At 35.2% G+C, this 23,967-nt stretch overlaps 1 pseudogene; it reads right to left on the minus strand.

The window, feature by feature from the left end:
* Positions 1-691: 691 nt before the first annotated feature.
* Positions 692-23,967, minus strand: part of LOC137223060 (ATP-dependent RNA helicase DDX39A-like) — a 117,861-nt pseudogene continuing 94,585 nt past the window's right edge.

Raw genomic sequence — 23,967 nt, forward strand, 5'->3', positions numbered from 1 at the left:
TTTTTCTTTAGTCTCCATAGAGATGCCTCTTATTATCAACAGATGAATGGATAAAGAAGATGTGATACATATATACATTGGAATATTACTCAGCCATAAAAAGAAACAAAATTGAGTTATTTGTAGTGAGGTGGATGGAGCTAGAGTCTGTCATACAGAGTGAAGTAAGTCAGAAAGAGAAAAACAAATACTGTAAACTAAAGCATATATATATGGAATCTAAAAAAAAAAAAAAGGTACTGATGAACCTAATTACAGGGCAGGAATAAAGAGGTAGACGTAGAGAATGGACTTGATGTCATGGGGTGGGAGGGTGAAGCTGGGGCCAAGTGAGAGTAGCATCGACATATATACACTATCGAATGTAAAATAGTTGGCTGGTGGGAAGCTGCAATATAGCACAGGGAGATCTGCTCAGTGCTTTGCGATGAGCTAGTGGGGTGGGATAGAGAGGGTGGGAGGGAGGCTCAAGAGGGAGGGGATATGGGGACATGTGTATGCATACGGTTGATTCGCTTTGTTGTGCAACAGAAACTGGCACAGTATTGTGAAGCGATTATATTCCAATAAAGGTCTATTAAAAATAATAATACATACCTGGTTTCTAGCACCACACAGGCCTTACTGTGAGAGCGTATCTCCATCACCACCTTCTGAACTGAATTTTTCCATAATAAAATTTATTCTTACACAAATGTACAGCTTTTAAACAGTAAAAAGAAAGACCCACTGTCACCTAGGAAGAGGACTTGAAACAACACATGGGAAGCAGGGCGGCTCTGGGACATCAGGGCACATGGTTACCGGCTCTGCTCAATGTATGTGGAGATGTTTATTTCTTCTGGAAGCTCTGCCACATTCATTTCAAACCTGTCCTGGACATCACTGAGGATGTTGGCATCATTCTCATCAGACACGAAAGTAATGGCCAGGTCTTTGGTTCCAAAGCAACCCGCACGGGCCATGTGGTGGAGGTAGGTGTCCGAGTCCTTGGGAATGTCATAATTGAAGACAGTGTTGACACGCTCAGTGTCCGTTCCTCAGCCAAACAGATTGGTGGCCACCAGGATCCACCGCTGGAAATCCTTGAACTGCTTGATAACATGACAGTTGCTCCTCCTGGGCCATGCCCCTGTGGATGGCAATGGCTGGGAAGTTCTGCTCCATGAGGAGCCGGGCTAAGGCCATGCAGCATTGCACCGACTTCACAAATATCACCACCTGGTTAAACTCCAGCACGTCCACAAGATCAAAGAGCTTGCAGTTCTTCTGCAGGAAGTCTGACGTAGTACTGCTGCAGCCCAAGCAGTGTGAGCTTGGTCTCGTCGTCCACAAACACCTCCATGGGGTCTTGCCTGAACTTCCTGCAGACGGGCAGGAACAACTACGGTCAGGACTAAGAGACTGGTTCAGTGGGATGGAACAATTTACCGACTCAGCTTCTGGACTCTGAGACTTGGAGAAGTTTCAAACGTGGGACTTTAGGGCAGCACAGTTTGTCACCCCTAATTGTGTCTCTTTGACAAGAGGATTAATCTAGGCTGGTTATTTTAAAAAAAAAAACACGACTCCGGAGGTCTTTCTTGTTATCGCCCCCTTAACTGCCTGCCTTTAGATTTATGGTACTGTTCCTGGAATAAAACCGTCACTGGAGATGTCTGCAAAATGTGGGCTAGGAGTGGTGGGGGAACAGGGCCTAGAGATCAAAGTCCACTCTGTGTCCCATTGTCTCCATGTGGCCCAGCAAACAGTTGTTTACCAAACATTTGCTTCTCCATCTTCCATGAATTGCCTTCCTCCCCTCAGAAGTCCCGACCACCCACCCGCAACAGAAGCTTTTGTCTTTAGCTGAAGACAGTGTGTTTTTGTTTGTTTGTTTTAACATCTTTATTGGAGTATAATTGCTTTACAATGGTGTGTTAGTTTCTGCTTTATAACAAAGTGAATCAGTTATACATATACATATGTTCCCATATCTCTTCCCTCTTGTGTCTCCCTCCCTCCCACCCTCCCTATCCCACCCCTCTAGGTGGTCACAAACCACCTAGCTGATCTCTCAGCCATAAAAAGAAACGAAATTGAGTTATTTGTAGTGAGGTAGATGGACCTAGAGTCTGTCATACAGAGTGAAGTAAATCAGAAAGAGAAAAACAAATACCATATGCTAACACATATATATGGAATCTAAGGAAAAAAAAAAAAAAGGTCATGAAGAACCTAGGGGTAAGACGGGAATAAAGACACACACCTACTAGAGAATGGACTTGAGGACAGGGGGAGGGGGAAGGGTAAGCTGTGACAAAGTGAGAGAGTGGCATGGACATATATACACTACCCAACGTAAAATAGATAGCTAGTGGGAAGTAGCCGCTGAAAACAGTGTTTAAAGTGAGAATTTCAACCATCGTGGTTAGTTTTCCTGGGTCTCTCCATTGTTCGATTTTCTGTTAATCTGCCTCATGTTAATCTAATTCTTAGAGCAGCCAGAAGAGCCCAGAAGGGTGGAGGAAATTTATTCCTCCCCACAGCACACACACATGTTGTATAATTATTAGTTCTGTTTCTCCGGGGAACCCTGACTGATAGAGGGATCTACACTGGGGTAAAGTGCTAGACTGTTTTATATAACTTAAAACTACAGTCCCTAAATTTCTCCTTCTAATTTCTCGACTTTCCATTTAATATTTATTGTGACTATCTGATAATAGAGTGATATAGAAATAAGTATGTAATTTATTAGAAAATCACAAAACTTATCCTTTTGTTTTTTTACAGAACAGAAAAATAAGTATTAAGACATGTTTATTTTCCATAGGAATAAACATAATTGAGACCAAATTTGAGATAATAGATTAAATATTTGTTCAGTCTCCATGTGATTTAACTTTCTTGTCTACAGTTTTGCAGAAAATGCTTTTTTCTTTCCAAATACAATGGGGTCATTTTGTTCACTGTCACTTTCATGTCTTCTTTTTCATACTTCTCAACATTCACGAAGCTTTATGGTCCGTTTTCACCTTTATCTTCTATCACAGGACACAAGGTTATCATTCTGTCCTCTTGCATCAAACACCTCATTTTTTCACCCCCTCCTTCCACTTTCTATCTCTTAATTCTGCGTCTTTCCCCACCTCTGGATCCTTGGCCTTTTGTTTTCCTACTTATCCTTTCTTTCAGAGATTTAGTGTTTCTAAGAATTCAAATATTTTTTTCTGTGTTGCTGTGTTTTTAGAATCATCTGTTTTTAGTTCCAGAAATATAAAAAGCGATTGTATTTTACAGGAGAAGATATATTGGTGCACTTTTAAGAAAGCAACAATCACAGCACTAATTAGGAAGGGGACTAGCAATGCACACAAAAGGGGAATTTGGGGAAGACTCAAAGTAGGCTGACCATCAAATGGGATAATAAAAAAATTACACATTTAAAGAAGAGTGGGAATTTTTACAAAGACTCTTCATTACTCGTACAAATAACATCAAAACCCAATGCCTCTCTGTCTAGGAAAGATGGCAATTGATATTAAGAAAACAGCTTTCAGGGAATGAGAAATAATTCACACATTTCTAAATTACAAATACGAATGTATTTCTCATCCAGCATACTTTTAATTTAAAATGGTTATTAGACCTAAAACTTCTAGTCTGTGGAAAAATAAGTCCTATGAATCTTTAAACAAGTGATATTTATTTTTTTTAATTGAGGAATAAATTATGATATTAAGCAAATTATATACACAGTAAATCAGGTGAGGGTCAATTCAAAATAAACAGAGGTTTTATGAATAGAAGAAGCAATATATATATTTTTAATGGTACAAGGAATCCAAGGATATTTATGGCAAAATGTATGATAATTTAATTGTGAGGAGAAATTCAGATGAAAATTTGGAAACTTATATATATATATACATAAATATGTAAAAAGTTCATACATACATATTGTAAAAACTTCACATTTTACTTGAATAATTTATATATAAGAAGATGTATTTCTTTCTGGTGGTACTTCATACATATGGAAATCAGCATATTATCACTGAATTGTCCTCAGTACAAAATGTGTCATTTTAATAAAAATGATACAATAAAATAGCTATTTGATTTCAGGAACCTATGCATCTGATTTGATATTACATTCTAAATTAAATAGATAGCAAGTGTTTTTTTTCCATGCTTCCAATATAGAGAGAGGCCAAAACATTTGCATATGAAATATATTAACTGTCATGAAATACTTATCTTCACAGCCAGTTTCAGCAGATAATATTTATTCAATCATGCAGTTAGAATTCAAAAGGAAATTCAATGACAATTTTATTTAAGAACGTTGTCATCTTGGTTCTGGAGAAAACAATTGGGACACTATTTCTGCCAAAGACATTTAGGAAACTCAAGGCTGGCAGTTATGCAAATTGATTTCAAACAACAACTCTGACATCATTCAAGGACACGGTGTTCATAAAGATTTTCTTCTACTGTGACCGTCTTTGTAATTGTGCATTTAAGAAAGAAAAGTTATATTTTCAACCCATTTCACATCAGGAAGAAAATAATGAAGCTCAGGGGTGGTTGTTTAGATGATAGCATTGAAATTGCTTTAGATTTTTTAGAGAAATGCCATTTTCCCCATGATGCACTTTATTTTTCTGGTTGCTGCATTTCTCTTTCAATTGTCTTGGTTAGCAGTAATGATGTGCAATGTTGGTAATGCATTATTGTTGTATGACAAGTGAAAATATTATAGATTTCAGGGTTTGTAAACATCTCACAAAGAAAGTGTATTTCTTTTCCCCAAACTAATTCAGAACCAAATGGGAGAAAGAATCAGGATCTAGATTGATTAATACCCAAATTTTACCTTTATTATTAATAAAGTTGAGTGAAGAGCATGATTTTATATGTGTGAAGAGAACTTGCTACTACTTATCCCCGATTTGGGTTTATTAACCAACCTAGTTAGGGCCACAACTGGAAAAATTACAGGATTTCCATAAAAGAATCATCCCATGCAGCTTGTGGTCAGGCAGCTCCCAGATAATAAAATATTACAATATTTTATCACTAACTCATTCCAAACTTACTATATTAACTTTTTATCACTGCATAAACATCACCACAGACTTATCAGCTTAAACCAACACTCATGTATTACCTCACAAGTAGGTCAGAAGTCCAGGCATGTCTCTTGTGGGTCCTGGGTGCAAGGACCCACACCTCACCGTGTCATGTTGGCCTGCACTGGGGCTCAGGGTCCTCTCCCCAGTTCATGTGACTGTGGACAGAGCTCATTTTCTTGCTGCTGTTGAACACATGGGAGCTTGCTTATTCAAGACCAGATAGATCATCTTGCTGATCTCAACAAAAACCTAAACAATCTTTTAAGGGTTCACCTGGTAAGGTCAGGCCTACCTAATTCAATGTCAAACTGATGAAAGATTTTACTTATATCTGCAAAATGCCTTCACCTTTGCCATTGAATGCAACATCATCATGAGAGTGCATTCCACCATATATATAGGTTCTTCCTACAAAAATGGGAGATTATAGAGAGTATTAACACTAGGGAATGGGAATCTTTGGGGCCGTCTTAGAATCCTTCCTACCCCATTTACCAACCACAAAATTCACTCTTTCCTTTAAGAAGTTAACATGGAATAAAGACATAGGTCAAGAATTTACCCTAACTAAATATTTTTACTAGAAAATATCAGGCTAAGGGAAAGATTGTCTCCAATGAAGAGACTGCTCTGGATTTTGGTGTGGTTTTGGTGTGAATTTTGTGAATTCTTTGTCCCTCATCCCAGTGAGCCAGCAGGATGAGGAACCAGCTTTTAGAGCTAAGCGTGTTCAGTCCTGCTCTTCAGTCTCCAGATTCAGGAACTGTCTTGATGGGAAAAAGGCAAAGGTAGAGAGTCACTCCAAGTGGGGACCCAGGCTGCCAAATGTTGGTCGCAAGCACATGTTCTCTAAACTTGGGCTTGGATCCAGACAGAGAAGAGCTCACAATGGAAACAGTGATGGCTGTTTGCTCAAGCAGCCAAGAGAATGAAAAGCACATTGAAACCCAGCAATGGGAAGAGGCACGGTGGGCCCCTGGGTGGTGAAACCGACCAGACAACAGAGCAGGATCAGAAAGCCCATTCCCAGCATCTTTCTTCATTTCAACAACAGACCTTTATATACAACTTCTCAGGAAATTGCTGAGAAATTAAACTGTGGGCAACCCAAGCCTTGCCCAGCAATAGATGCATGATCAATCTAGTTTGCTCCTGGTTTCATTGAATTAGCTTCCATTAATTGAGAGAAAGCAAAGAGCTTTTCTCAATGTATGTTCCTTGTCCCTCCCCGCCCAAGATTTCATCAACTTTCTTCTTTATTGCTACCACTAATGGATTGTTTTGACTTCCAGTGAGTGCTTTTCAGTTGGTATTTTCATAATGAAGATGGAAAAATTAGTTGTGGTCAGGATACGAAGACCTTGAATACAGACAAAAGATTGTGACATCCTGCAAGCCCAGAAGAGTCACTGAGAAGTATGTTATTTGGAGTTATGTTTCAAGATAACATTCCTTAATAGCAGTCTTTGGGAGTTTAATTACAGATGGGAGAAACATGATATTGGAAGGCCATTGTGAACATTAGAATTTGAAGTCTATTATAATAGTCCAGGCAGAAAAGAATGGTGTCTAAACAAGAGTAATAGCAGTAGGAATGAAAAGGTAAAAGTCTAAAATGTGTTAGTTAATAACTTACTTTTGTATAGTACCTATATTTTCTCAGCTTTTCATAGAAATTTAAATTTACTCATGCTGGAAAAATGAAAAAAAAATACTAAGTATAAACATCAACCGTGTTTATAGTCTTAAAAATATTAAATCACACACATTTTGCAGCTAAGGAAAACAAAATCCAGAGATGGTAAATAACTTTCCCAAGAGCAGGGATAGAGCTACTAGGCAATACTTACAGTTCTAACTGTCTTCAAACTTTTTATATAACATGATCAGATAATTTCTTCAACAGTTTTATATATATGTGTGTGTATATATATATATACATGTTTTGTATATATATATATATGTGTGTGTGTGTGTTTTGTGTGACTTCTTATTAATGTCTTCCAATTCATCAATTTTATATTCATTGATTTAAAATTTATTCTGTAGTGTGACATATTTATTTCAATGGCTTCTTTTTATTTCCAGGATTTCTCAGATGGACTTTATTTTTAGAGGAGATTTAGGTCAAAGCAAATTGAGAGGAAGTTATAACTCCTTCCCCGAAGTGGTACATTTGTTATAATCCATGAACTTACATTAATATATCATTATCATCTAGGGTCCATAGTTTACATTAGAGTTAACTTTTGGCATTGCACATTCTATGGGTTTGGACAAATGTATAAGTGACATTTATCCACCATTATAGTATCATACAAAGTAGTTTAACTGCCCTAAAAATCCTCTGTGCCTCACCTATTCATCCCTCCCCACTAATGCCTAGTGATCACTGCTTTTTTGATTATCTCCATAGTTTTGCCTTTTCCAGGATGTCATATAGCTGGAAACATAAAGTATGCACTCTTTTCAGATTGGTTACTTTCACTTAGCAATATACATTCATGATTCTTCCATGTCTTTTCACGGCTTGATAGCCCATTTTTTCAGTACTGACTGAATAATATTCCATTTCTGGATGCACTGAAATTTATTTATGCATTCACCTTTGGAAAGATATCTTCGTTTGCTTCCAGGTTTTGGAAATTACGAATAAAGCTGCTATAAACATCTGTGTGTGGGTTTTTGTGTGAACATAAGTTTTCAACCCTAGAAGCATGATTGCTGGATTGTATGGTAAGAGAATGTTTAGTTTTGTAAGAAACAGCCAAACTGTCTACCAAAGTGGCTGCACCATTTTTGCATCCCCACCAGCAATGAATGAGAGTTCCTGCAGGTCCACATCCTCACCAGCATTTGGTATTGTCAGTGTTTGGAATTTTGATCATTTTAATAAGCATGTAGTGATATTTCATCGTTGTTTGAACTTCAAATTCCCTAATGACATATAATTTGGTGCCTATTTTCATATGTTTATTTGCCACCAGTATATCTTCTTTGGTGAGGTGTCTGTTAAGATATTTGCCCCATTTTTAATTAATTTGCATGTTTTCTTACTGTTGAGTGTTAAGTGTTCTTTGAATATTTTGGAAGTGTTCTTTGTCGACTGTGGTTTGCAAATATTTTCTTCTAGTCTGTGGTTTATTTTCCCATTCTCTTGACTGTGTTTTTGCAGAACAGAAGTTTTTAATTATAAAGAAGTCCACCTAATCAATTCCTCACGGATTATACTTTTGGTATTGTAGCTAAAAAGTCATTGCAAGTCCAAAGTTATCTATATTTTCTCCTATATTATCTTTTAAGAGTTTCACAGTTTTGCAATTTACATTTAGGCCTACAATCCATTTTGAGTTAACCTTCTTGAAGGGTTTAAGTTCTGTCTAGATTCTTTCTTTATTTATTTTCATGCAGTTATCTAGCAAAATTTGTCATATTGCTTTGCTTCTTTGTTAAAGATCAGTTGGCTATATTTGTGTGAGTTTATGTCTGGACTCCTTATTCTGTTTCATTGATCTATCTGTCTCTTCTTTTACCAAGAAGAGATAGCTTGGTTATGATAGCTGTATTTCTAGTATTTTTACTTTGACCCTCTTCATTGCTTCTTGCTTATGACAGTTGAAGTAGGATGGATTTTTTTCATAATTACTTGTATTTTTCAGTTAATTGTATTCTTTATCTCCTTGAGGATAAATATATACTCATTGGATAGCTCTTTTAAGGTTGTCTAATTTATTAGAATTCTAAACAGATTTATCTCAATTTTTTTTCTGTTTGCTCTCTTACTGTTAAATTTCATCACATATTTTGGATTGTACTTTGTAGACTCACCTTGAATGTGTATTTTGTCACCTTCTCGATTACACTTCTCAATACTACAGTTTTGTTTTCACATTCATCTGTTTTTCTAGGTTTCTCAGACCAGAATTATTATTTTTATATTTGTGATTACCCATCTATAGAGATATTAGCAATATTGCAGTTTTTGTTGCAAAGGTTTAACTCAAATCCTAGCCTCTAAATTTTACCTGCTTCACTCATTACCTTTCCATGTGTAATGGTTAATTTTATACGTCAACGTGGTTAGGCTATTGTACCCAGTTATTTGGTAAACAACATCTAAATATAGCTGTGAAAGTAGTTTGTAGATGTGATTAACATTTAAATCCATAGACTTTGAGTAAAGCAGGTTATCACCATAACCTGGGTGAGCCACATTCAATGAACTGATGGCCTTAGTAAAGACTAAGGTCCCCAAGGAAGAAGGAATTCTTTGTCCAGACAGACTTCAGACTCAAACTGCTGCATCAGCTCTTCCCTGGGTCTTTAGGCTTCAGCCTGCCCCAAAGATCTCAGACCCACCAGCCTCCATAACTGCATGAGCCAATTCCTTCAATTCTCTCTCTCGCTCTCTTTCATATATAAATAGCTCCTATTTGTTCTGGTTCTCTGAAGAACCCTAACACCGTGTACAGAGATTTCTATTTCCTATATATATATATTACCTATAGCCCCATGGGGTGGTCAACTGTATTTTTGTTTGTTTATTTGTTTGTTTGTTCTCAGACAAATACAGTTTTAGTTTTCTTTTTTCACACCCAGTATGCTTGGGATAAAGATAGTGGCAGTGGTTGGGGGTGCACCACCTTAAGAAGGCTTCCTCTGCTTTTTATCTATGTCAAATTTTCAGAATTTTTATATCAATCTTTATATTCTATTGCAGAGGAAATATATGGAAAAATTAAATTTATTCTTTAAAAAATTTTTAATCTCAGTAATTTTCCTTAAAAATGAGTGACATTTATATTTCCATTATATCTAAATTACTATGAGTAAATTAACATAATTTAATATTTAGTTGTTTTGGTTTCATATTTTTATCAGTTTTTGTCATGATTTAGCTTGTAGACAAAAAATAGTAAATTTCTTGTTAGTATTTGATTTAAATTCTCAAAATTTATGAATAGCTTTTTAGAATATTTGTGGATTACAATATGTCAGGACAATAATCTTTCAAACAAGAGAAAGTACTGGAAGCTAGTCTTTGAGTTATTTACATAGAGGTTCTCCAATGTCATTTTCTGTGATTTGAGCACATTTGTAATTTGATACATAACTGCAAAAGTCAATCAAAACATTTTAGTTTGAGACTATATTACAAAGCTACAGTAATCAAAACAGTAAGATATTGGCACAAAAACAGAAATATAGATCAATGGAACAGGATAGAAAGCCCAGAGATATGCCCATGCACATATGGTCACCTTATCTTTATAAAGGAAGCAAGAATATACAATGGAGAAAAGACAGCCTCTTCAATAAGTGGTGCTGGGAAAACTGAACAGCTACATGTAAAAGAATGAAATGAGAACACTTCCTAACACCATACACAAAAATAAACTCAAAAAGGATTAAAGACCTAAATGTAAGGCCAGACACTATAAAACTCTTAGAGGAAAACATAGGCAGGCAGAACACTCTATGACATAAAACACAGCAAGCTCTTTTTTGACCCATCTCCTAGAGAAATGGAAACAAAAACAAAAATAAACAAATGGGACCTAATGAAACTTCAAAGCTTTTGCACAGCAAAGGAAGCCGTAAACAAGACAAAAAGACACCCCTCAGAATGGCAGAAAATATTTGCAGATGAAGCAACTGACAAAGGATTAAACTCCAAAATATACAAGGAGCTCATGCAGCTCAATATCAAAAAAACAAACAACCCAATCCAAAAATGGGCAGAAGAACTAAATCAACATTTCTCCAAAGAAGATATACAGATTGCCAACAAACACATGAAAGGATGCTCAGCATCACTAATCATTAGAGAAATGCAAATGAAAACTACAATGAGGTATCACCTCACACCAGTCAGAATGGCCAGTATCAAAAAATCTACAAACAATAAATGCTGGAGAGGGTGTGGAGAAAAGGTTATCCTTTTGCACTGTTGGTGGGAATGTAAATTGATACAGCCACTATGGAGAACAGTATGGAGGTTCCTTAAAAAACTAAAAATAGAACTACCATATGACTTAGCAATCCCACTACTGGGCATATACCTGAGAAAACCATAATTCAAAAAGAGTCATGTACCACAATGCTCATTGCAGCACTATTTACAATAGCCAGGACATGGAAGCAACGTAAGTGTCCATCAACAGATGAATGTATAAAGAAGACGTGGCACATATATAAAATGGAATACTACTCAACCATCAAAAGAAATGAAATTGAGTTATTTGTAGTGAGTTGGATGGACCTAGAGTCTGTCATGCAGAGAGAAGTAAGTCAGAAAGAGAAAAAAAATACCATATGCTAACACATATACATGGAATCTAAAAAAAAAAAAAAAAGTTTCTGAAGAACCTAGGGGCAGGACAGGAATAAAGATGCAGATGTAGAGAATAGACTTGAGGACACAGGGAGGGGGAAAGGTAAGCTGAGACAAAATGAGAGAGTGTCATGGACATATATACACTACCAAATGTAAAATAGGTAGCTAGTGGGAAGCAGCCACATAGCACAGGGAGATCAGCTCGGTGCTCTGTGACCACCTAGAGGGGTGGAATAGGGTGGGTGGGAGGGAGATGCAAGAGGGAGGGTATATGGGATATATGTATACATATAGCTGATTCACTTTGTTATACAGCAGAAACTAACACAACATTGTAAAGCAATTATACTCCAATAAAGATGTTTAAAAAAATTCAGCTGTAATATGGTTATTTGCTCATTCCTCAGATCCTTAGATTGATATCAAATTAAATTTTGTACAGGTTTGAGGAGCCTAAATTTAGCTTATAATGGTCTTATGATTTTTATATCAAGTAAATTGTTATGATAGAGGGGAAAAAACAAAATAAATATTAAACTGCTTCTAAATGCTACAATTAAGAAAAAATCTATTTCTGTTTTGGATTTTGCAGCTATTTTTTGTTTTTAATTTGGTGGTATTGATAAGGACTGACTCATCCAAAGTAGCTATTAATTATACAGCAGACCACTCGTAAGAAACTTAGCCTATCATGCAAAGTAGTTTGGTTCAGTGCTGTATGTGACATGATTTTAATCTGTATTATCATTTGTGAGTGATGATGGTAACAACTGTATTACGTACTTATACAACTATCTTATTTCTCAGTGTCTCCATATTTAGTCTTCAACAGTTTATGCTCAAATATTTAAAAATTATTTTTCCTTCCTCAAGGAATTAACAAAACAGAACAATTTTCTGAGATGGCCTTTAGGATTTGAAAAACATTCTTGTTGCTTTTGTTTTTCAGGATGGATTTTCTGTCAGCACAAATAATCACCAGTGTTGTTTGTAATTTTACAATTCAATAATTTGTCTAAAGGTATTTAGCAGTGAACAGCTACCATCTATTTCATCTGTTAGGTTCTAATTTTTTCATCTTTGGTCCTCTTCTCTTTGATATTCACTGAGCATTGTGGGATTATTTGATGTCTGTTAAAAGTTGTTGTACAAAAAATATTAATAGAGTATAAAAAACATTTTAGTTTGAAAAGTGATTGTATATCATCTTAGGTTTATAACATTTTTAATAGACAAAAATGTGTTGTTGAACTCCCTTTACACTTAAAATTCTGGGTCTGTTGCATTTTGCTATAAAATTCTCAGAATATATTTATTGAACTGGCTCTAGCATGGTGGCTACAGTTCGCAGTCTCCTAACTTGCAGTTTATGTCACTATGATATACAATTTGGTTTATTATTTTTATTATGTGAAGTAAACTTAAGGTCATACTAACAATTATGTCACTTTCAAGCACTTGCATTCTATACACATTCTGTAGGAGAAAGTAAAAGATGGGTTTATAATTCATGCAATGAAAATTATGTAAAACTATGGTGGATTCATTGGTGTGTGTTTAAATGTTAAAGTAAAAATGATGAAAACGATTGAGAAGTATTTTTGTAGACCATACAAAGATTTCTACATGTAACAAGTGGGGGCGATGTGATAACTTTTGTATTTTGCCATTTTTTTCTCCAATACAAAAATAAGATCAGGAAATGTATGATTACAAGATGTTTCTGGTGAGTAAGACAGACAGACATTGGCATGCACGTGTTGTCAAAATGCCATCCTGTTGCATACATCATAGGCCATACATCAATATTGATCTCAACATTTCTTTTCCTGTCTATCCCACTGATCTCAAAATAATCAGTGATCAAAACAAAAGGTTCCACTTTTTTGGCATGAGCATTCAGTAATAAACCATGCAAACAGTTTCCCAGGATTTCTTTGTTATATGTGAGTTGCTTATACGCTGAGACACATACTAAGGAAAAACTCAGTTCTGATCTCTCTTTCTTTTTTTTCTCTCACATGAAAAACGTAAGGAATACAAAACTCTTCTTTCGATCCAACATGCACTTTTGGATGTTATCTTTATGAATGTGCTGGAAGATTTCGTTCAGTTTTCTTTGCTGCTTCCAATTAATCTCACCAATTAATCTTTTCATGTCTTTATGATCTTATCCAATTAAATACCATTTATATGCATGAGGGCATCTTCAACCAGGACTGTTTCTTGATTTAAGACAAGTATATACAACTTTCAGGTGCTGGAAATGCAAAGATGGAGAGAAAGATGATCTTATCCTTGAAACACTTCATTTAGTAAAAGAAACAAATACTTCATCAGCTGACAAATATAAAAAAGTCTGCATTATATAAAAATTTTAAAATAACACAATATGATGCATGATAATATAAAAAGTTAGGGTAGGGACGGAAAGAGAGAGACAGGACTTCAGTACGTGGAAAAATGCTGCCAAATACTTCTTTTAAATTATTTTATTGAATTTCTTCTACAGACTGAAAATTAAATGTCTAGATTAATGATATAATTGATTTAAAATGTATATGTTACAATTTTGCATTGTAGAGAAATATACTTTCTGAATGTTATAGAAGGCAAATAAAGTGTCCATATAATGGATATATATAGTGGATTATATTCCCTATTCTATCATTTTCCCCTATGGCCTCTTTCTATCTTTCTAACTTTTTATTGTCATAACAGAAATATATATATACCTTTATTCACAAATTTATATGTATTATATAAGAATGTTTCTACAAACACAAGCACATATGCAAGCTATACACACAGAGTTATTACCAAACAAAGGTATAAAAATGATGGGACAAGAACAATGAGAGTTAAACATTTTGTATTTTCCCTTATTTCAATAAAGATATTAGTTGCATATTAAAAACAATCTCTGGTCACAGGGATTGCTTTATGAAACAAACATCTCAATTTTATGGACAAACAGGGAAACAGCTGTCATGTAATCTTACTCCAGGATTTTCAGGCCAGCGTAGCAATTATAAAGCAGGACACACTGTCTAATGTAGCTGACATGTAATCAGCTTCCACTGTTGCTTTGGCCAAAATGACATGCATTAACTTTTGTAAGAAAAACATCTTTATTGAGCAGGAAATTATTTAGAAATGGCTTTGCATTAGGTGAAACAATATTCTTTTATAATCATAATGATGTTTTTGAAAGGATACCACAAATAAATTTTGCTTGATGAAAACTACCTATCTACCTATCATCTATCTGTCATCTATCTATCTATCTATCTATCTATCTATCACAATTATTTCAGGAGTTGGAGATTAATCCTTTGTCAGTTGCTTTGTTTGCAAATATTTTCTCCCATTCTGAGGGCTGTCTTTTCATCTTGTTTATGGTTTCCTTTGCTGTGCAAAAGTTTTTAAGTTTCATTAGGTCCCATTTGTCTATTTTTGCTTTTATTTCCACTTCTCTAGGAGGTGGGTTAAAAAGGATCTTTCTGTGAATTATGTCATAGAGTGTTCTGCCTATGTTTTCCTCTAAGAGTTTTACAGTGTCTGGCCTTACATTTAGATCATTAATCCATTCTGAGTTTATTTTTTGTGTATGGTGTTAGGGTGTGTTCTAATATCATCCTTTTACATGTAGCTGTCCAGTTTTCCCAGAACCACTTATTGAAGAGGCTGTGTTTTCTCCCATTGTATATTCTTGCCACCTTTGGAAAAGATAAGGTGACCATATGTACTTGAGTTTATCTCTGGCTTTCTATCCCGTTCCATTGATCTATAGTTCTGTTTTTGTGCCAGTACAATACTGTTTTGATTACTGTAGCTTTGTAGTATAGTCTGAAGTCAGGGAGCCTGATTCCTCCAGCTCCATTTTTCTTTCTCAAGTTTGCTTTGGCTATTTGGGGTCTTTTGTGTTTCCATACAAATTGTAAAATTTCTTGTTCTAGCTATGTGAAAAATGCCATTGGTAGCTTGATAGGGATTGCATTGAACCTGTAGATTGCTTTGGGTAGTATACTCATTTTCACAATATTGATTCTTCCAATCTAGGATCATAGTATATCTCTCCATCTGTTTATGTCATCTTTGATTTCTTTCATCAGTGTTTTATAGTTTTCTTAGTACATGTCTTTTGCCTCCTTAGGTAGGTTTATTCCTAGGTATTTTATTTTTTTGTTGCTATCGTAAATGGGTTTGTTTCCTTAATTTCTCTTTCTGATCTTTCATTGTTAGTGTATAGTAATGCAAGAGATTTCTGTGCATTATATTATATCCTTCAAACTTACCAAATTCATTGATTAGTTCTAGTAGTTTTCTGGTGGCATCTTTAGGATTTTCTATGTATAGTATCATGTCTTCTGCAGTCAGTGACAGTTTTACTTCTTTTTCAATTTCTGTTCCTTTTATTTCTTTTTCTTCTCTGATTGCTGTGTCTAGGACTTCCAATACTACATTGAATAATAGTAGTGGGAGTTGACATCCTTGTCTTGTTCCTGATCTTAGAGGAAATGCTTTCAGTTTTTCACCATTGAGAATGATGTTTGCTGTGGGTTTGTCATATATGACTTTTATTATGTTGAGGTAAGTTCCCTCTATGCCCACTTTCTGAGAGTTTTTATCATAAATGGGTGTTGCATTTTGTCAAAAGTTTTTCTGCATCTACTGGGATGATCATATGGTTTTTGTTCCTCAACATAATAAAGGCCATATAATCAAGTAACCAAGTAATCAAGACAGTATAGTACTGACACAAAAACGGAAATATAGATCAGTGAAACAGGATAGAAAGCCCAGAGACAAACCCACACACTTATGGTCACCTTATCTTTGATAAAGGAGGCAATAATATACAGTGGAGAAAAGACAGCCTCCTCACTAAATGGTGCTGGGTAAACTGGATAGCTACATGTAAAAGAATGAAATTAGAACATTCCCTAACACCATAGACAAAAATAATCTCAAAATCGATTAAAGACCTAAACGTAAGGCCAGACACTCTAAAACTCTTAGAGGAAAACATAGGCAGAACACTCTATGACATAAATCACAGCAAGATCCTTTTAGACCCACCTCCTAGAGAAATGGAAATAAAAACAAAAATAAACAAATGGGACTTAATGAAACCTAAAGTAGGAATTTTTATGTGACACAGACATTAATACATTCACTAGAGATTTTCACTGCTCTCCTACTGGCTATGTATAGAATACCTACATTTTTCTAAGGCAAGTGAAGATGAAAACTTTAAAAATGTAATTGCTTTTTACAGACAATTGTTCTGTGATATCACATCTCTCTTTTCAATTCAATCAGGATTTTGCATTATCCAAAAAAGCTGTATCCTATTTAAAGAGGTTTTTATTACAAGGTCTGAACTGGATAGAAAATAAGTGCATGGAACATTAAGGGACATAATTATCTAGGGCTGATAATTGGTCCAGATGTCAGATGCAACACCAGTAGCTTTATTCACAAAAATGTTTTTAGTTTAAGCGAGTGACTTAACTGTTTCAAGCAATTTAGGAATAAACAGTATTTTCAGGTGGCCTATAGATGGGTAGTGTCAAATTGATTAAATTTTGAATAATTTGAAAGTGTGTGTTTACAGAGGAACAGGTACCATGCCAGATTTTGCTACACTAATATTCACCAGCCAAAAAACTTACACATAAATATTTTGCTCTCCTTGCTTGAAGTCTATATGTAGAGAACTAGAACTCTTGCTTTAAGAGTTGAACAATCATGAAAAAAATGTATAATTATAAAATTTAAGAATTATTTGCAATATTATTATATCCTCATCCTGCCATTAAGAATAAAACCAAAACAAACCAAAAGAAAACCACTTGAACCAGAAATATCTTTACTCTCATGTGTCTTTAATGTCTTTAAGATCTTATGTGTGTGTGTCTATGTGTTTAGAGGTGTGGAGAGGAGCAGTTCGCAATCCCTACAATCACTTTCTGACTATCAGGAATCTAGATGTCCCATATTAATTCTAATCAGTTTAAAGGAAATGTCATCACATGATTCAGTAAGTTATTGTTTCAATCATTAATTAGTTCTTTTATTGATTAATAACATTGAGAACCTATGCAAAAATTTGAATAATGATCTCAGTTCTCAAGGGATGTTAGTCTCATGGGAGACCAAAATTTAACTTCATCTTTTTATAACTATGAGTCCATAAAAACTCACCTTTTTATACTGTATTATTTTAAAACAATTAATGCATTAATCATCTTTTAAAAATTGACTATGTGGTTGAACAAATTTTTTTTAATCTCAGGATTATTTCTATCAATTAATTCCATATTTTTTATCTGCTCTTGATAATCCTTACTGTTCTGATTATTTATTGCTGTGTAAAAAATTTACCCTCAAATTCAGTGCTGTAAAACAACCATTTTGTATGTTCACATGTTCTATGGAGCATTAGAATTTAGACAGACAAAGGGAGGACCATTTGTCTCTGTTCAATGATGTTTGGGGATTCAACTAACAGCTGAGGGCTTGAACTGACTCTACACGTAGGGGCTGAACTCATCTGAGGCATTTCACCCACACTATGGTGGGTGATACTTACTGTTTGTTGATAAGCTGGTCACTTAGCTTGGCCTTTATCTATAATACAGTGTTTGTGCCCTCTCAGTGGGTCAGAGCTTTCCTACAATATGGTACATAGATTCCAAGGGTAAGTGTCCAAGGGACAGAACTTGGCTGAAATTGTATTTCCTGTTCTAACATAGCCTTATAAATTATGGCATATTATTTCTGCTATATTCCATTTGATCAAGGCAGTTACAAAGATCTACCCAGTTTCAAGAGAAAATATATCTTGCTGGGATATTTTCTGCTTTGGTTGCTCACTTCTTTCATTTGTTCTTTTTTATTATTACATTTTAATTTTTTTTTATTTTTAATAATTTTTTTGTTTTTATTTTTTAAAAACTTTCTTTTCTTTTCTTTCTTTCTTTCTTTCTTTTTTTCTCCCTTTTCTTCTGAGCCGTGTGGATGACAGGTTCTTGGTGCTCCGGCTGGGTGTAAGGCCTGTGCCTCTGAGGTGGGAGATCAGATTGCAGGACATTACTCCACCAGAGACCTCCCAGCTCCTTGTAATATCAAACAGCAAAAGCTCTCCCAGAGATCTCTGTCTCAACGCTAAGACCCACCTCCACTCAACAACAAGCAAGTTACAGTGCTGGACACCCTATGCCAAACAACTAGCAAGACAGGAACACAACCCCACCCATTAGCAGAGAGGCTGCCTAAAATCATAGTAAAGCTGTCACTGTTTGCAGATGACATGATACTATACATAGAGAATCCTAGAGAGGCTACCAGAAAACTACTAGACCTAATAAATGAATTTGGTAAAGTAGCAGGATACAAAATTAATGCACAGAAATCTCTTGCATTCCTACACACTAATGATGAAAAATCTGAAAGAGAAATTAAGGAAACACTCCTGTTTACCTCTGCAACAAAAAGAAGAAAATACCTAGGAATAAACCTACCTAGGGAGATAAAAGATCTGTATGCAGAAAACTATAAGACACTGATGAAAGAAATTAAAGATGGCGCAAACTGATGGAGAGATATACCATGTTCTGGGATTGGGAGAATCAATATTGTGAAAATGAATCTACTACCCAAAGCAATCTACAGATTCAATGCAATCCCTATCAAATACCACTGGCATTTTTCACAGAACTAGAACAAAAATACTCACAACATGTATGGAAACACAAAAGGCCCCGAATAGTCAAAGCAAACTTGAGAAAGAAAAATGGAGCTGGAGGAATCAGGCTCCCTGACTTCAGACTATACTACAAAGCTACAGTAATCAAAACAGTATTGTACTGGCACAAAAACAGAACTATAGATCAATGGAACAGGATAGAAAGCCCAGAGATAAACCCATGCACATATGGTCACCTAATCTTTGATAAAGGAGTCAGGAATATACAGTGGAGAAAAGACAACCTCTTCAATAAGTGGTGCTGGGAAAACTGGACAGCTACATGTAAAAGAATGAAATTAGAACACTCCCTAACACAATACACAGAAATAAACCGAAAGTGGATTAAGGACCTAAACGTAAGGCCGGACACTATCAAACTCTTAGAGGAAACCATAGGTAGAACACTCTATGACATAAATCACAGCAAGATCCCTTTTGACCCACCTCCTAGAGAAATGGAAATAAAAAAAAAAAATAAACAAAGAACACCTAATGAAACTTAAAGGATTTTGCACAGCAAAGGAAACCATAAATAAGACAAAATGACAACTCTCAGAATGGGAGAAAATATTTGCAAATGAAGCAACTGACAAAGGATTAACCTGCAAAATTTACAAGCAGCTCATGAAGCTCAATATCAAAAAAACAAACAACCCAATCCAAAAATGGGCAGAAGACCTAAATAGACATTTCTCCAAAGAATATATACAGACTGCCAACAAACACATGAAAGAATGCTCAACACCACTAATCATTAGAGAAATGCAAATGAAAACTACAATGAGGTATCACCTCACACTGGTCAGAATGGCCATCATCAAAAAATCTACAAACAATAAATGCTGGGTAGGGTGTGGAGAAAAGGGAACCCTCTTGTAGTGTTGTTGGGAATATAAATTGATACAGCCACTATGGAGAACAGTATGGAGGTTCCTTAAGAAACTAAAAATAAAACTACCATAGGACTCAGGAATCCTACTACTGGGCATATACCCAGAGAAAACCATAAAACCAAAAAGTGTCGTGTACCACACTGGTCATTGCAGCACTATTTAAAATAGCCAGGACATGGAAGCAACCTAAGTGTCCATTGACAGATGAAAGGATAAAGAAGATGTGACACATATGTACAATGGAATATTACTCAGCCCCCAAAAGAAACAAAATTGAGTTATTTGTAGTGAGGTGGTTGAGTCCGTTAGAGTGAAGTAAGTCAGAATGAGAAAAACAAATACCATATGCTAACACATATATATGGAATCTAAAAAAAAAAAATGGTTATGGAGAACCTAGGGACAGGACAGGAATAAAGAAGCAGACGTAGAGAATGGATGTGAGGACATGGGCTGGGGGAAGTGTATGCTGAGATAAAGTGAGAGAGTGGCATGGACTTATATACATTACCAAATGTAAAATAAGGAGCTAGTGGGAAGCAGCACATAGCACAGGGAGATCATCTCAGTGCTTTGTGACCACCTAGAGGGGTGGGATAGGGAGAATGGAAGAGAGACGCCAGAGGGAGGAGATATGGGGATATATGTATATTTATAGCTGATTCACTTTTTTATAAAGCAGAAAGTAACATACCATTCTAAAGCAATTATACTCCAATAAAGATGTTAAAATAATTATGTTAAAACATGAGAAAATTAAATATTTGCATTCTGGAAATTTAAAAAAAAGTTTTACAGAGAAAGTACATTCGATCTGTGTCTTGAAATCTTGAATTAATCAGTAGGTATTTGGCAAAGGGGAAATTTTTCTTTATAATCATTATCTTCCTTCAGAGGTAGGTATTTTATTTGTTGAAGTTCAAATTCATTATAAATTAATCTTCTCTATGGACCGGTTCTGTAGTAAATTGAATAAATGTCCTAAAGCAACTCTTAAGTGATGTATCCATGCTACTTTTAAAGTTCAAAATTCAGTGCAGCTATGAATATAGTATTAACAAAGGTGATTCTTGTCAAGAATCGTTTGTGGGAATCTGCAGTTGATCCCATTACTGGAATAATGTCTCAATGAGCAGTTATAGTCATTTCACACACAGAAAAATCCCTTTGAAGCTCTCAATCTCCTGAGTCCTTTTTGGTTTTTAAAAGCTATGTTCATTTTTTCCCCAAATGGCTCAAATCCATTATGTTTTTTCTTCTCAATATCTCTAAATGGCTACTCTTCTTCCCTTTAGATTTTCTCTTTATTGATCGGTGACCTCTCATTTTTTCTCTCTAAATTAAACATGAAAATCATTTTTAAAATCTTGTGCTTTATACTTTCATATATGAATCATTCTGTGCCAAGATCACCCCATCTGAACCTTTTTTTCTAACTCAGAAACTTGCCTAAATAATTGTTTTTCTTCTGTTAGTTACTGATTCAACGTAGGTCTAATTGTATTTTACACAAAGGCAAGTCATAACTTTTGATTCATTTAGAATGGAGTTGTAAACCCAGGACTCTATAATTCTATAATTTTTTAATTCACTTGGAAAGCTTATCAGAATCAGATATGACATCTTTTTAAGTTACATAATGCATTCAGTGACTAAGAATTTTTGTTGATAAATTATAGATAAAAAAGTTGATCATAGCTATTACTTACCTTATTTTTTATGTTTATAACTCTAGATAAATGTACGTAGATTTAAAAAAATGTTTTTACCAATGAGATTACTAAAATTCATAAAGTTTAAACAGCTCAAGGTCATGTAACTAGTATATGGCAGTAAAAGATTTGAACTCATGTCTAGTTTATTACACAGCTCTTTCCACAATAACTTACTATTTGTGTAATATTGTGTGCAATTCCATCATTGAAGAAATTTAAACCCATAAATTCAGGCCCCAAATTCATAAAATGAAGTAAAACTTGCTTCATTTTGGTTGATTCATTCAAAATTTGTCACATGAATCACTCTGCAAAAACAAAGAACACTAAGGTTTATGTTACAAAAATATTTTATACTCTTTCACCTAGCACTTCCCAAAGTGCTGTGATCACAAAGTATTTTTGTTGCTATGTGTATTATATACTACTATCCCGGATAGCTAGGGATCCTTGGAAAACACTGTGTGAGATTAGTCACCTATCTGCTTCACTGAGTTACCCTTATCTTAAGTTTCTGTCCATTAATGCTACGTCTGAGATGTTCACTCACACATTCCTATTTTAGGAGATTTAGTTGAAAACAACACCTTGATGATTTCTGTGGAAATATTATTTTATTATTATTATTAAAGTTTCAGGTGTACAACATTATAATTTGACATCTGTGTGCACTATAATCTGATCACCCCCACAAGTCTAGTTACCGTCCATTGTCATACAGTTGACTCTCTTCACCCATTTTGCTCGCCCCCCCAGCCCTCTCCTCCTCTGATAAACACTAATCTGATATCTGTATCTATGCTTTGTTTTTGTTTTATTTAGTTTTTTGTTTTCTTTTAGATTTGATATATGAGTGAAATCGGACAGTATTTGTCTTTTTCCATGTGACTTATTTCATATAGCATAATACCTTCAAGATACATCTATGTCCCAAATGAAAGGATTTCAGTCTTTTTTATGGCTGAGTAGTATTTCATTTTGTATATATACCTCATCTTCTTTATTCATTCATCCATCAACGTACAGGTAGGTTTCTTCCTTATCTTGGCAGTTATAAACAATGCTGCAATGAATGTAGGGGTGCCTATGTCTTTCAAATTAATGTTTTCATGTTCTTCAGATAAATATCTAGAAATAGAATAACTAGGTCATATGATAGTTCTACTCTTAATTTTATGAGCAATCTCCATACTGTTTTCCATAGTGTCTGCACCAGTTTATAGTAGCATCTTTATGAGGGTACCCTTTTCTCCACATCCTCTCCAATATTTGTTATTTATTGTCTTTTTAATAATAGCTATTCTATCACATATGAAGTGATATTTCATCATGCTTTTGATTTGCATTTCCCTAATAATGATGCTGAACAACTTTTCATGTGCCTGTTGGCTATCCATATGTCTTTTTTGGAAAAATGACTATTTACGACATCTGCCCATTTTTAAGTGGGTTGTGTCTTAGTTGTTGAGTCATATGAGTTCTTTATATACTTTAGATATTAACCCCTTATTGGATATATGATCTGTAAATATCTCCGCCCATTCTGTAAAATACCTTTTTTTTTTTTTTTTTTTTTGCGGTACGTGGGCCTCTCACTGTTGTGGCCTCTCCCGTTGCGGAGCACAGGCTCTGGACGCGCAGGCTCAGCGGCCATGGCTCACGGGCTCAGCCGCTCTGCGGCATGTGGGATCCTCCCAGACCGGGGCACAAACCCGTGTCCCCTGCATCAGCAGGTGGACTCTCAACCACTGTGCCACCAGGGAAGCCCTGTAAAATACCTTTTGTTTTAAGATGATTTCCTTCACTGTGCAGAAGGTTGTTATTTTGATGTAGTCCCATTTGTTATTGCTTTGTTTCTGTCACCTTTGGAGTCAGATCTACAAAAGCATCACTAAGATGGATGCCAATGAAATTGCCACCTATGTTTTCTTTTAGGAATTTTATGGTTTCAAGTCTTACCTTCAAATCTTTTTTTTTTTTTTTAATTGTTTTGGACGTGCCACATGGCACGTGGGATCTTAGTTGCCTGACCAGGGATCAAACCCATGTCCCCTGAAGTAGAAACGTGGAGTCTTAACCATCGGACTGCAAGGAAAGTCCCTACCTTCAAGTCTTTAATTCTTTTTGAGTTAATTTTGGTGTATGT

The sequence above is a fragment of the Pseudorca crassidens genome, chromosome 4 (assembly GCF_039906515.1).
Source record: "Pseudorca crassidens isolate mPseCra1 chromosome 4, mPseCra1.hap1, whole genome shotgun sequence".
NCBI classification, from domain to species: Eukaryota; Metazoa; Chordata; class Mammalia; order Artiodactyla; family Delphinidae; genus Pseudorca; species Pseudorca crassidens.